Source organism: Macaca mulatta, chromosome 2 (genome assembly GCF_049350105.2).
Source record: "Macaca mulatta isolate MMU2019108-1 chromosome 2, T2T-MMU8v2.0, whole genome shotgun sequence".
NCBI classification, from domain to species: Eukaryota; Metazoa; Chordata; class Mammalia; order Primates; family Cercopithecidae; genus Macaca; species Macaca mulatta.
In genome coordinates, this window is record NC_133407.1 from 11,213,922 (window position 1) to 11,225,687 (window position 11,766).

The following is an 11,766-nucleotide window of genomic DNA, read 5'->3' on the forward strand; positions in this document are numbered from 1 at the left end:
TTTGACTTTGTCCCCAAAGCATGTGTTGGAAACTAAATCCCTAATGTAACAGGGTTAAGAGGTGGGACCTTTAAGAGGTAATTAGGCCATGAGGGTGGAGCCTTCATGAATGGACTAAGGCTGTTATCTTGGGAGTAGGTTTAATTATAAAAGGATGAGTTTGGCCCTGTCTTTTTCTCCCTCTCTTGCCCTTCACCTTCTACCATGGGAAGATGCAGCACAAAGGCCCTTGCAAGATGTAGCTGCCTACCCCCCACCACACCCCACTCCAGTCTTGGACTTCCCAGCCTTAAGAATTATAAAAAATAAATTTCTGTTCATTATGCACAAAGTACTGACTAAGATGCTGAAGATAAGCCCCACTTGGTTTTGATATATTATTCTTTTTAAGACATTGTTAGATTTTATTTAATGATGTACTTTTAACAAAATTCATATCTACATTTATGAGAGATACTGGTTTGTGGTTTTCTTATAATGTGTCTGATTTTGGAAACAAGATTATCATAACATGTGTTGAGAAGTCCTGTCCCTTCTTTTTTCTGGAGAATTTGTTATAAAACAATCTCATTTCTTCTCTAAACGTTTGATGAAATTGATGAGTAAAGTCATAAAGACTTGAAATTTTCTTTTTGGAATCCTTTCTAGTAATTATTTTAATTTCATTACTAGATATTGGGCTATTTAGATTTTTTATTGTTTTCTAATTAGTTTTGGTAATTTGTGTCTCAAAAAAATTGCATTTTGTCTAAATTACTTAATTTACTGGCATTAAGATTTTTTAAATGTCTATAGATAATAAAATAGTGTTCCAATGTTAGTAATCTCTTTGTAATCAAGCAAGGCTATGTGCTTGAGGTCTATTAATCTTATTAATCTTTTCATAGTAGCAGCTTTGCTTTTTATTAATCTTCTATATTGTTTGTTCATTTTCTATTTAGTTGATTTCTGTTTTTATCTTTTCTATGTTCTTCCTTCTGTTTAGAAAGGATTTAACCTGCTCTTCTTTCTTCTAAGTTCTTAAGAAGTAAACATACATTGCTTTTAAACCTTCTCCCACTTACAACCATAAATTTCCCCATAAGAACTATTTTAACTACATCCCTGAAATTTTGATCTGTTGTATTTTCATTATAATTAAGTTCAAAATATTTACTGACTTCCTTCATGTTTTCTTATTTGACATATTTTGTATTTAAAAATACGTTGTTTAATTCCAAATTATTGAAGATTTTCCATACATATTTCTGTTGTGGTTTCCAATTTAATTACATTATGGACAAAAATATATTCCACTGTAACTTCGGCAAGCACAGGGAACTGGTGGGTTCCTGGGAAGCTGCGAGACTCATGCAGGCCTAAACCTGGGTATGGGCCACCCATAAGGATGGGGGAGTACAGCCCACTAAAACCTCCTCAGAACAAAGAAAAGGAAGGCACAGCACCAACCACTAAACGTGGCAACACCCATCGCCCGGGAACAGGCATGGAGAGGGGGTCATCTCCCACCCCGCTGTACACTGTTACGGACACATAGTGGATCTTCCTTCTGGGGAGCAGTGTGTACACTCACAGAGTGTTTTTCGCTCTAGTGTGTCTACTCACAGAGTGTTTTTCACCCTTTCTTGGTTGCTCCACTCTGCTGAAGGTGATCTCAAGATGCTTGGGTTTACACAGAGGGCAAGGACCAACTCCCGCTGCCTACACAGAGTGGGAGGATTCTTACAATGGAGGACAGACAAATTGTGGAGTTGCCTGTCCTGGACTGGACTGGGGGAAGAAGTCCTTCCCGGAGCCCATTTTTGTGGCTGCCCTCAGAGGTGGTCCCTTTAATTCTAGCTCAGGAAGAGGAGCCGATGCACACATCCCCGACTCCCACTGCTTTCCCCAAGACCTCAGCACATCCCAACACTATCTCTTCCCACCTCTGCCCCCTGCTTCCTCCATAGGACAGGAGTTACCACCAGACATCAGCCTACCTGAGGGCCAGTGGGATCTTACTCTTAAGGGCCTCCTACTGGCCTTCAGCCTGAACTGAACCACTAAAATTAAAAACCTGCTACCAGAAAGGCTATTAGTCAATGAGATAAACTTCCTGACACCTCTGCAACCTCAGCCCCACAAGATATAGTGTGTTGGCTCATACATTCAATACATGACTACAAAAAGTAGCATATGAGAAAAACATCACACAGAAGCTATCCACAACCAAGGAACCTATACAGTGCCTCGGTCCCCTGAAAGCACCCAGAAACAAAGCCAAATGATTACACATAACAATTATCACATTCATACACTAAAGGGAAACAAATTAAAAATTAAAAAGTGTTATCCAAACTCAAAATTAAGAAGTTACAGTTCCCTCAGATGAGAAAGAATCAGTGCAAGAACTCAGCAGTGCCAAAAGCCGGAGTGTCTTGACACCTCCAAAGGATCACATCAGCCCTCTAACAATAGATCTTAACCAAATTGAAAAGTTTGAAATGACAGATGAAGAATTCAAAATGTGGATTGCAAGGAAACCCAACGAAATCCAAGTTGAAACCCAATACAAACAAACAAACAAACAAACAAAAAAACTACTCAGGGTATGAAAGGTGAGGTAGTTACATTAAGAAAAAAACCAAGTAGAACTCCTGCAACGGAAAAATTCACTAAAGGGGCCAGGTGTGGTGGCTAACGCCTATAATCTCAACAGTTTGGGAGGCCAAGGCAGGATGGTCGTTCGAGTACAAGAGTTTGAGATCCACGTGGGCAATATAGTGAGACCTCATCTCTGCACTACGAAAAATTTTAAAAAATTTAAAAATTAAAAATTAATATATAAAAAAGAAAAATTCACTGAAGGAATTTCAAAATACAGTTAGAAGCTTTAACAACAGAATAGAACCAGCAGAACAAAGAATTTCAGAGCTTCGGGGCAAATCTTCTCAATTAACCCAGTCAGACAAAAATAAAGAAAAAATAACTTTTAAAAAATCAACAAAGCCTTCAAGAAATATGTGATTATGTAAAGTGACCAAACCTATGACTAATTGGCATTTCTGAGAGAGGAAAAGAAAAAACAAGCAACTTGGAAAACAATTTTAGGGGATGAGGAAAATTTCTCTAATCTTTCTAGAGAGGTTGGCATTCAGATACAAGAAATTCGGAGAAAACCTGAATGATACTATACAAGATGGCCATCCCCAAGACATATCATCATTGAACTCTCCAAGGTGAATGCAAAAGAAAAAAGTCTTAAGGGCAGCTAGAGAAAAGAAGCAAATTAGGAATAAACGAAATCCCATCAGACTCACAGCAGACTTCTCAGTGGAAATCTTACAAGTCAGAAGAGAGCCTATTTTTAGCCTCCTTAAATAAAAAAAAATACCAGCCAAGAATTTCATATTCTGCCAAACTAAGCTTCAGAACAAAGAAGAAATAAAGTATTTCCCAGACAAGGAAACCCTAAGAAAATTCATTTACAAACCATTGCTCAAGGACATAAGAGAGGACAACAACAAATGGAAAAACATTCCATCCTCATGGATAGGAAGAATCAATATTGCAAAAATGGCCACACTGACCAAAGTAATTTATAGATTCAGTGCTATTCCCATCAAACTACCATAGGCATTCTTCACAGAATTGGAAAAAGCTACTTTAAAACTCATATGGAACCAAAAAAGAGTTTGTATAGCCAAGTCAATCCTAAGCAAAAAGAACAAAGCTGGAGGCATCATGCTACCTGACTTCAAACTATACCACAAGGCTATGGTAACCAAAACAGCATGGTACCAAAACAGACATGCAGACCAATGGAAAAGAATAGAGACATCAGAAATAAGACCACACATCTACAACCATCTGATCTTTGACAAACCTGACAAAAACAAGCAATGGGCAAAGGATTCTCTATTTAATAAATGCTGCTGGGAAAACTGGCTAACAATATGCAGAAAACTGAAACTGGACCCCTTCCTTACACCTTATATTAAAATTAATCCAAGATGGATTAAAGACTTAAATGTAAAACCTACAACCATAAAAATCACAAAAGAAAACCTAGGCAATACCATTCAGGACATATGCATGGGCAAAAAATTTATAATGAAATCGCCAAAAGCAATTGCAGCAAAAGCTAAAATTGACAAATGGGATATAATTAAACTAAAGAGCTTCTGCACAGCAAAAGAAACTATCATCAGAGAGAACAGGCAACCTAAAGAATGGGAGAAAATATTGCAATCTATCTATCTGACAACAGTGTAATATCCAGAATTTACAGGAAACTTCAAAAATTTACAAGAAAAAAACAAACAACCCCAGTGGGGAAAGGACACAAACAGTCACTTCTCCAAAGAAGACATTTATATGGTCAACAAACATATGAAAAAAAGCACAACATTGCTGATCATTAAAGAAAAGCAAATCAAAACCACAATGAGACACCATATCATGCTAGTCAGAAGGGGGATTATTAAAAAGTCAAGAAACAACAGATGCTGGTGAGGCTGTGGAGAAATAGGAACTTTTTACGCTGTTGTTGGGAATGTAAATTTGTTCAACCATTGTGGAAGACAATGTGGTTATTCCTCAAGGATCTGTAACCAGAAATGCCATTACCATTTGACACAGCAATCCCATTACTGAGTATATACCCAAAGGAACATAAGTCATTTTATTATAAAGATACATGCATACATATGTTTATCACGGCACTATTCACAAGAGCAAAGACATGGAATCAACCTAAATGCCCATCAATCATAGACTGGAAAAAGAAAATGTGGTATATATGCACAATGGAATACTATGCACCCATAAAAAGGAATGAGATCATGTTCTTTGCAGGGACATGGATGAAACTGGAAGCCATCATCTTCAGCAAACTAACACAGGAACAGAAAACCAAACAGTACATGTTCTCACTCATAAGTGGGAGTTGAACAATGAGAACACATGGCCACTGGGAGGAAAACAACATGCACTGGGGCCTGTTGACTGGGAAAATAGGTAATGGATGCAAGGCTTAATAGGCTTAATAGCTAGGTTGACAGGTGCAGCAAACCACCATAGCACACATTTACCTGTGTAACAAACCTGTATGTCCTGCACATGTATCCTGGAACATAAAAAAAAAAAAAAAAAGGGGATACTAGACCTACCGAAAAAAAAAAAAAGATAGACAGCTATACAATAATAGTAAGGGACTTCAGCACTCCACTAACAGCACTAGACAGATCATCAAAGCAGAAAATTAACAAAGAAACCCTGGACTTTAATCAGACACTTGATCAAATAGATCTAATAAACATACACAAAATATTTCACCTAACAACCATAGAAAATGCATTTTTCTCATCTGTATATGGAACATTTTCTAAAATTGACCACATTCTTGGTCATAAGACAAGTCTCAATAAATTCAAACATATGAAAATCATATCAAGCATTTTCTTGGACCACAGTGAAATAAAATTAGAAATCAGTGCCAATAGAAACTCTCAAAATGACACAAGTACATGGAAACTAAACAATTTGCTCCTGAATGACTTTTGAATAAACAATGAAATTAAGGCAGAAATTTTAAAAATTGAAACAAACAAAAAATAGGCAGGCACAACATACCAAAACCTCTGGGATACAGCAAAAGCAGTGTAAGAGGAAAGTTTATAACACTAAATTCCTATGTTAAAAAGATAGAATAATTCCAAATTAACAACCTAATGTTGCACCTAAAGGAAATAGGAAAACAAGAATAAACCTAATTCAAAGCTAGCAGAAGAAAAGACATAACAAAGATTAGAGCCGAACTGAATGAATTTGAGACCAAAAACGAAACAAAAAAATAACATACAAATGATCAATGAAAAAACCATAAAAATGATCCACGAACCTTTCAAAATTGGTTCTTTGAAAGGATAAACAAAATTAATAGACTTCCAGCTAGATTAACTAAGGAGGAAAGAGAGAAGATTAAAATAAGCACAATCAGAAATAACAAAGGTGACATTACAACAGACAACACAGAAATACAAAAACCCTCAAAGGCTACTGTCAACATCTCTATGCATATAAACTAGAAAACCTAGAGGAAATAGAAATAAATTCCTGGAAACACAACCTCCCAGGATTGAACCACCAATAAATTGAAATCTTGAACAGACCAATAATAAGATATGAAAGTAAATCAGCAATAAAAAAATCTACCATCAAAAAAAAGCCCTGGACCAAATAGATACACCACCAAATTCTACCAGACATTCAAAGAACAGCTGGTAAATTGAATAGGAGGGATTCTTCCCTAACTCATTCTATTAAACCAATATTATCCTGATATCAAAATCTGGCAAAGACACAACCAAAAAAGAAAACTACAGGCCCATATCCCTGATGAACACAGGCATAAAAATGCTCAGAACAATACTAGCCAACTGAATCCAACAGCACATCAAAAAGATAATTTATCACAATCAAGTGGTTTTTATTCATGGGATTCGAGAATGGTTAAACATATGCAAATCAATAAATGTGACTCACCACATAAACAGAATTAAAATAAAAAACTATATGATCTCGATAGGCACAGAAAAAAAAAAAGTGTTCAGTAAAATCCAACATCCCTTCATGATAAAAATCCTCAACAAACTAGGCATTGAAGGAACATACCTCAAAATAATAAGAGCCATATATGACAGACTCACAGCCAACATCATACTGAACAGGCAAAAGTTAAAAACACTCCCCCTAAGAATTACGACAAGATAAGGTTATCCACTCTCACCACTCCTATATAGTACTAGAAGTCCTAGCCAGAGCAATTAGACAAGAGAGAGAAATAAAAGGCACCAAAATATGAAAAGAGGAAGACAAATCTTCTGTTTGCTGATGACAAGATCCTATACCTAGAAAGCTCTAATTTTCTCCAAAAGAATCCTAAAGCTGATAAATGAATTCAGTAGTTTTAAGATACAAAATCAATCTGCAAAATAAGTAGCATTTCTATACACCAATAACATTTAAACTAAGAAACAAATTAAGACATCAATCCCATTTACAATAGACACACACACACACACAAAATACCTAGGAATACATTTAACCAAGGAGGTCAAAGATCTCTACAAGGAAAACTACAAAACATTGCTGAAAGAAATCAGAAACAACGTAAATAAATGGAAAAACATTCCATGCTTATGGAGTTGAAGAATCAATGTCATTAAAACGCCATACTTCCCAAGTAAATTGCAGATTTAAAGCAATTTCTATCAAATTGCCAATGTCGTTTTTCACAGAACTAGGAAAAACTGGTCCAAAATTTGTATGGAACCAAAAAGAGCCCAAATAGCCAAAGCAATTCTAAGCAAAAAGAATAAAGCCAGAAGCATAACATTACCAGACTTCAAACTATATTAGGAGGCTAGAGTAATCCAAACAGCATGGTACTGGTACAAAAACAGACACATAGACCAATGGAACAGAGTAGAGAACTCAGAAACAAAGCCATACACCTACAATCAACTGATCTGCAACAAAGTTGGCAAAAATAAACAATGGAGAAAGAACATCTGTCTTAGGCTGTTCTTGCATTGTCATAAACAACTACCTGAGTCTGGGTAATTTATAAGGAAACAAGGTTTAATTGGCTTATAGCTCTGCAAGCTGTACAGGAAGCATGGTGTCAGCATCTGCTCAGCTTCTGGAGTGGCCTCAGGAAGCTTACAGTCACGGTGGAAGGTGAAGGGGGAGCAAGCATCTCATATGGTAAGAGTAGGAGCAAGAGAGAAGGGAAGAGGTACCACACACTTTAAACAACCAGATCGTTTGAGATCTCACTACAGTAAGGACAGCAGCAATCCATGAGGGATCCGCCCCCATGACCCAAACACCTCTCACCAGGCCCCAATTCCAATCCTGAGGATTACTTTTCTTTCTTTTGTTTGTTTTGAGATGGAGTCTCGCTCTTTCACCCAGGCTGGAGTGCAGTGGCAGGATCTCGACTCACTGCAACCTTCACCTCCCAGGTTCAAACAATTCTCCTGCCTCAGCCTCCTGAGTAGCTGGGACTACAGGCACACACCACTGCACCTGGCTAATTTTTTGTATTTTTAGTAAAGGCAGAGTTTCAGTATGTTTGCCAAGCTGATCTCAAACTCCTGACCTCAGATGATCCACCTGACTTGGCCTCCTAAAGTGCTGAGATTACAGACATGAGCTACCATGCATAGCTAGGATTACATTTCAACGTGAGATTTTGGCAAGGGCAAATATCAAGCTATATCAACACCCTATTCAATAAATGGTTCTTGGAAAATTGGCTAGCCATATTTAGAAGAATAAAACTGTATCCCTACTTCTCACCATATACAAAAATTAACTCAAGATGGATTAAAGACTTAAATGTAAGACCTCGACCTATAAAAATGCTAGAAGAAAATCTAGGAAATACTCTTCTGGACATTGGCCTAGCCAAAGAATTTGTGACTAAGACATTAAAAGTAAACGCAACAAAAACAAAAATAGACAAATGGGACTTAATTAAACTAAAGAACTTCTGCCCAGCAAAAGAAACAACCAACAGAGTAAACAGGCAACCTACAATAAGGGAGAAAATATTTGCAAACTATACATCCAGTGAAGGTCTAATATCCACAATCTATAAGAAATGTTAGTAAGTCAACAAGAAATAAACATTAAAAGTGGGCAAAGGGCATGAACAGACACTTCTTGAAAAAAAAAAAATACAAGTAGCTAATAAATATATGAAAAAAAATTCAACATAACTAATCATCAGATAAATGCAAATTAAAACCACAAGGAGATACCATGTCACACCAGTTAGAATGGCTATTACTAAAAAGTCAAAAAATAACAGATGTTGGTGAGGATGCAGAGAAAAAGGAACACTTATACATTGTTGGTGGGAATGTAAATTAGTTCCACCCCTATGGAAAACAATATGAAGATTTCTCAAAGAATTAAAAATAGATCGATCTACTATACAACCCAGCAATTCCCATTACTGGGTATCTACCTAAAGGAAAATAAATTATTCTATCAAAAAGATACCTCCAGATCCTTTTGTAGTTCATGAACATGATGATTGGATGTTCATGCACATGTGTGAGATGTGCCACCCTCTGAATCTTGTTATGACATCAGCACATTATCCATCTGACCTGAAAAGGAAAAAAAAAAAAAAGCACTTGCACTTATATGTTTATTACAGCACTACTCACAATAACAAAGGCATGGAATCAACTTGTGTGTCCATCAATGGTATATTGGATAAAGAAAATGTGCTACATGTACACCATAGAATACTACACAGCCATAAAAACGAATAAAATCACATCCTTTGCAACAACATAGATGGAGCTGGAGACAATAATCCTAAGTGAATTAATGCAGAAACAGAAAATCAAATACTGCATATTCTCACTTACCTACAAGTGGGAACTAAAGAATAGGTTCTCATGGAAATAAAGATAGAAGCAGTAGAAACTGGGGACTCCAAAAGGAGAGACAGAGTGAGGGAGCAAGAGTTGGAAAAACTATTTACTGGATACTATGTTCACTATTTCAGTGATAGGTTCACTAGAAGCAGATTCACTAGAAGCCCAAATCCCAGCATTATGCAATATTCCCATGTAGCGAATCTGCACATTACCCCTGGAATCTATGATATATATAATCTACTATATGTCTATATTCTATATAGATATTATAGTTATATATCTATTTTATATTCTATATATAATAGATGTTTATATTCTGTATACGTTTAAAAATTTATGAACACTCAGATTTTGGCTTACCATATTGCTTCTCTTGATAAGTGTTTCATGTGTACTTGAAAAAAACTTGTATACTGCAGTTGTTGAGTAAAGTTTTCTATAAATGTCCATTGGGCAAGCTGATTGATAGTGTTGCTCAAGACTATCTCCTTATTAGATTTTGCCTTCTTGTTCTATTCATTCCTGAGAGAGGAGTTTTGAAATTGCCAACTGTAGTTGTGGATTTTTTTCCTTTTTTCAATTCTCTCAGTTTTTGTTTTATGTATTTTGAAGTTGTGTATTTAGGTGCATGCACACTTAGGATCATGTTTTATGATTTCCTGATGAATTGTTACTTATTAATCATTGTGAAATTTCCCTCCTAATCTCTGGTGATACTCCTTGTTCTGTATCTACTTTGTTTTATATTAACAGAACCTCTCTGGTTTTCTTATGATTAAATTTCCTTGTTTGTCTTTTTCTATCTTTTAACTTTAACTTATATTTATATTTATATTTTTTATGTATTTATATTTAACATAAGTCTTTTGTATTTAATATGTGTCTTTTATAAACAGCTTATAGTCAGCTATTTCCTTTTTTTTTTTTTTTTTTGTAGAGTCAAGGTCTTGCTTTCTTTCTTAGGCTGGTCTCAAACTCCTGGTTTCACGTGATCCTTCTGCCTCAGCATCCCAAAGTACTGCGATGGCAGGTATGAGTCACCCTGCATGGCTAGTGTTTCCTTTTTAATCAAATCTTAAAATCATTTTCTGATGGGATTTTTTGGTCTATTTATATTTAATATAATTACTATGTGGAGTATTACTGTGCCAATTTGATATTCACTTTCTAATTTTTGGCTCTGTTCTTCATGATTTTCTCCCTATTTTCTGCCTGTTTTTGAATCAACTAAGTACTTTCTATTTTTTTATTTTATCTTCCCTTTTGGTTTATTAGCCATCCCTCTGCTTTATTTCTCAGAGGTAATTTTAGGGTTCATAATACACACCTTTAGCTTATCACTGTCAACCTTCAAATAATATATATCACTTCACATATAAAGTAAATACTCTTTAACACTCTGTCTCCATTTCAGCCCTGTCTTTTGTGCTATTGTTATCACGTGTTTTACTTGTTCATGTGCTATGAACCCTATAACACATTGTTTTTCCTTTTTAAATAGTCAGTAGTCAGTTGTCTTTTTAAAACTTTAAGAGTTGAGAAAAAATTCAAATACATACATGTGTTTACCATTTCTGGCTCTCTCTCTGTCTCTGTTTTTTTTTTTTTTTTTTTTTTTTTTAGACAGAGTCTCACTCTGTCGCCCAGGCTGGAGTGCAGTGGCGTGATCTCAGCTCACTCCAGCCTCCACTTCCTGGGCTCTAGCAATTCTCCTGCCTCAGCCTCCCAGGTAGCTGGGATTACAGGCACATGCCACCACACTCAGCTATTTTTTGTGTTTTTAGTAGAGATGGGGTTTCACCATGTTGGCCAGGCTGGTCTCGAACTCCTAACTTCAAGTGATCTGCCCACCTCAGCCTCCCAAAGTGCTAGGATTACAGGTATGAGCCTCTGCGCCTGGCCCCATTTCTGGCTCTTTTTATTCTTTTTTTTTTTTTTAAATTATTATACTTTAAGTTCTAGGATACATGTGCATAACGTGCAGGTTTGTTACATATGTATACTTGTGCCATGTTGGTGTGCTGCACCCATCAACTCGTCATTTACATCAGGTATAACTCCCAGTGCAATCCTTCCCCCCTCCCCCCTCCCCATGATAGGCCCCGGTGTGTCATGTTCCCCTTCCCAAGTCCAAGTGATCTCATTGTTCAGTTCCCACCTATGAGTGAGAACATGCGGTGTTTGGTTTTCTGTTCTTGTGATAGTTTGCTAAGAATGATGGTTTCCAGCTGCATCCATGTCCCTACAAAGGACACAAACTCATCCTTTTTTATGGCTGCATAGTATTCTATGGTGTATATGTGCCACATTTTCTTAATCCAGT

At 36.4% G+C, this 11,766-nt stretch overlaps 1 long non-coding RNA gene and 1 other non-coding gene across 2 annotated transcripts in view; both read left to right on the forward strand.

Moving 5' to 3' along the window:
- The window catches only part of LOC144338984 (uncharacterized), a 202,365-nt gene extending 191,892 nt beyond the window's left edge, over positions 1–10,473 (forward strand). Inside the window, exon 4 of the long non-coding RNA XR_013413502.1 lies at positions 10,407–10,473. This is a non-coding gene — a long non-coding RNA (uncharacterized LOC144338984). The remainder of the gene's footprint in view (positions 1–10,406) is intronic.
- Positions 9,061–9,165, forward strand: LOC114676613 (small nucleolar RNA U13). The gene has a single exon (XR_003727662.1). It is a non-coding gene; the product is annotated as a small nucleolar RNA U13 (small nucleolar RNA).
- Positions 10,474–11,766: the final 1,293 nt, after the last annotated feature.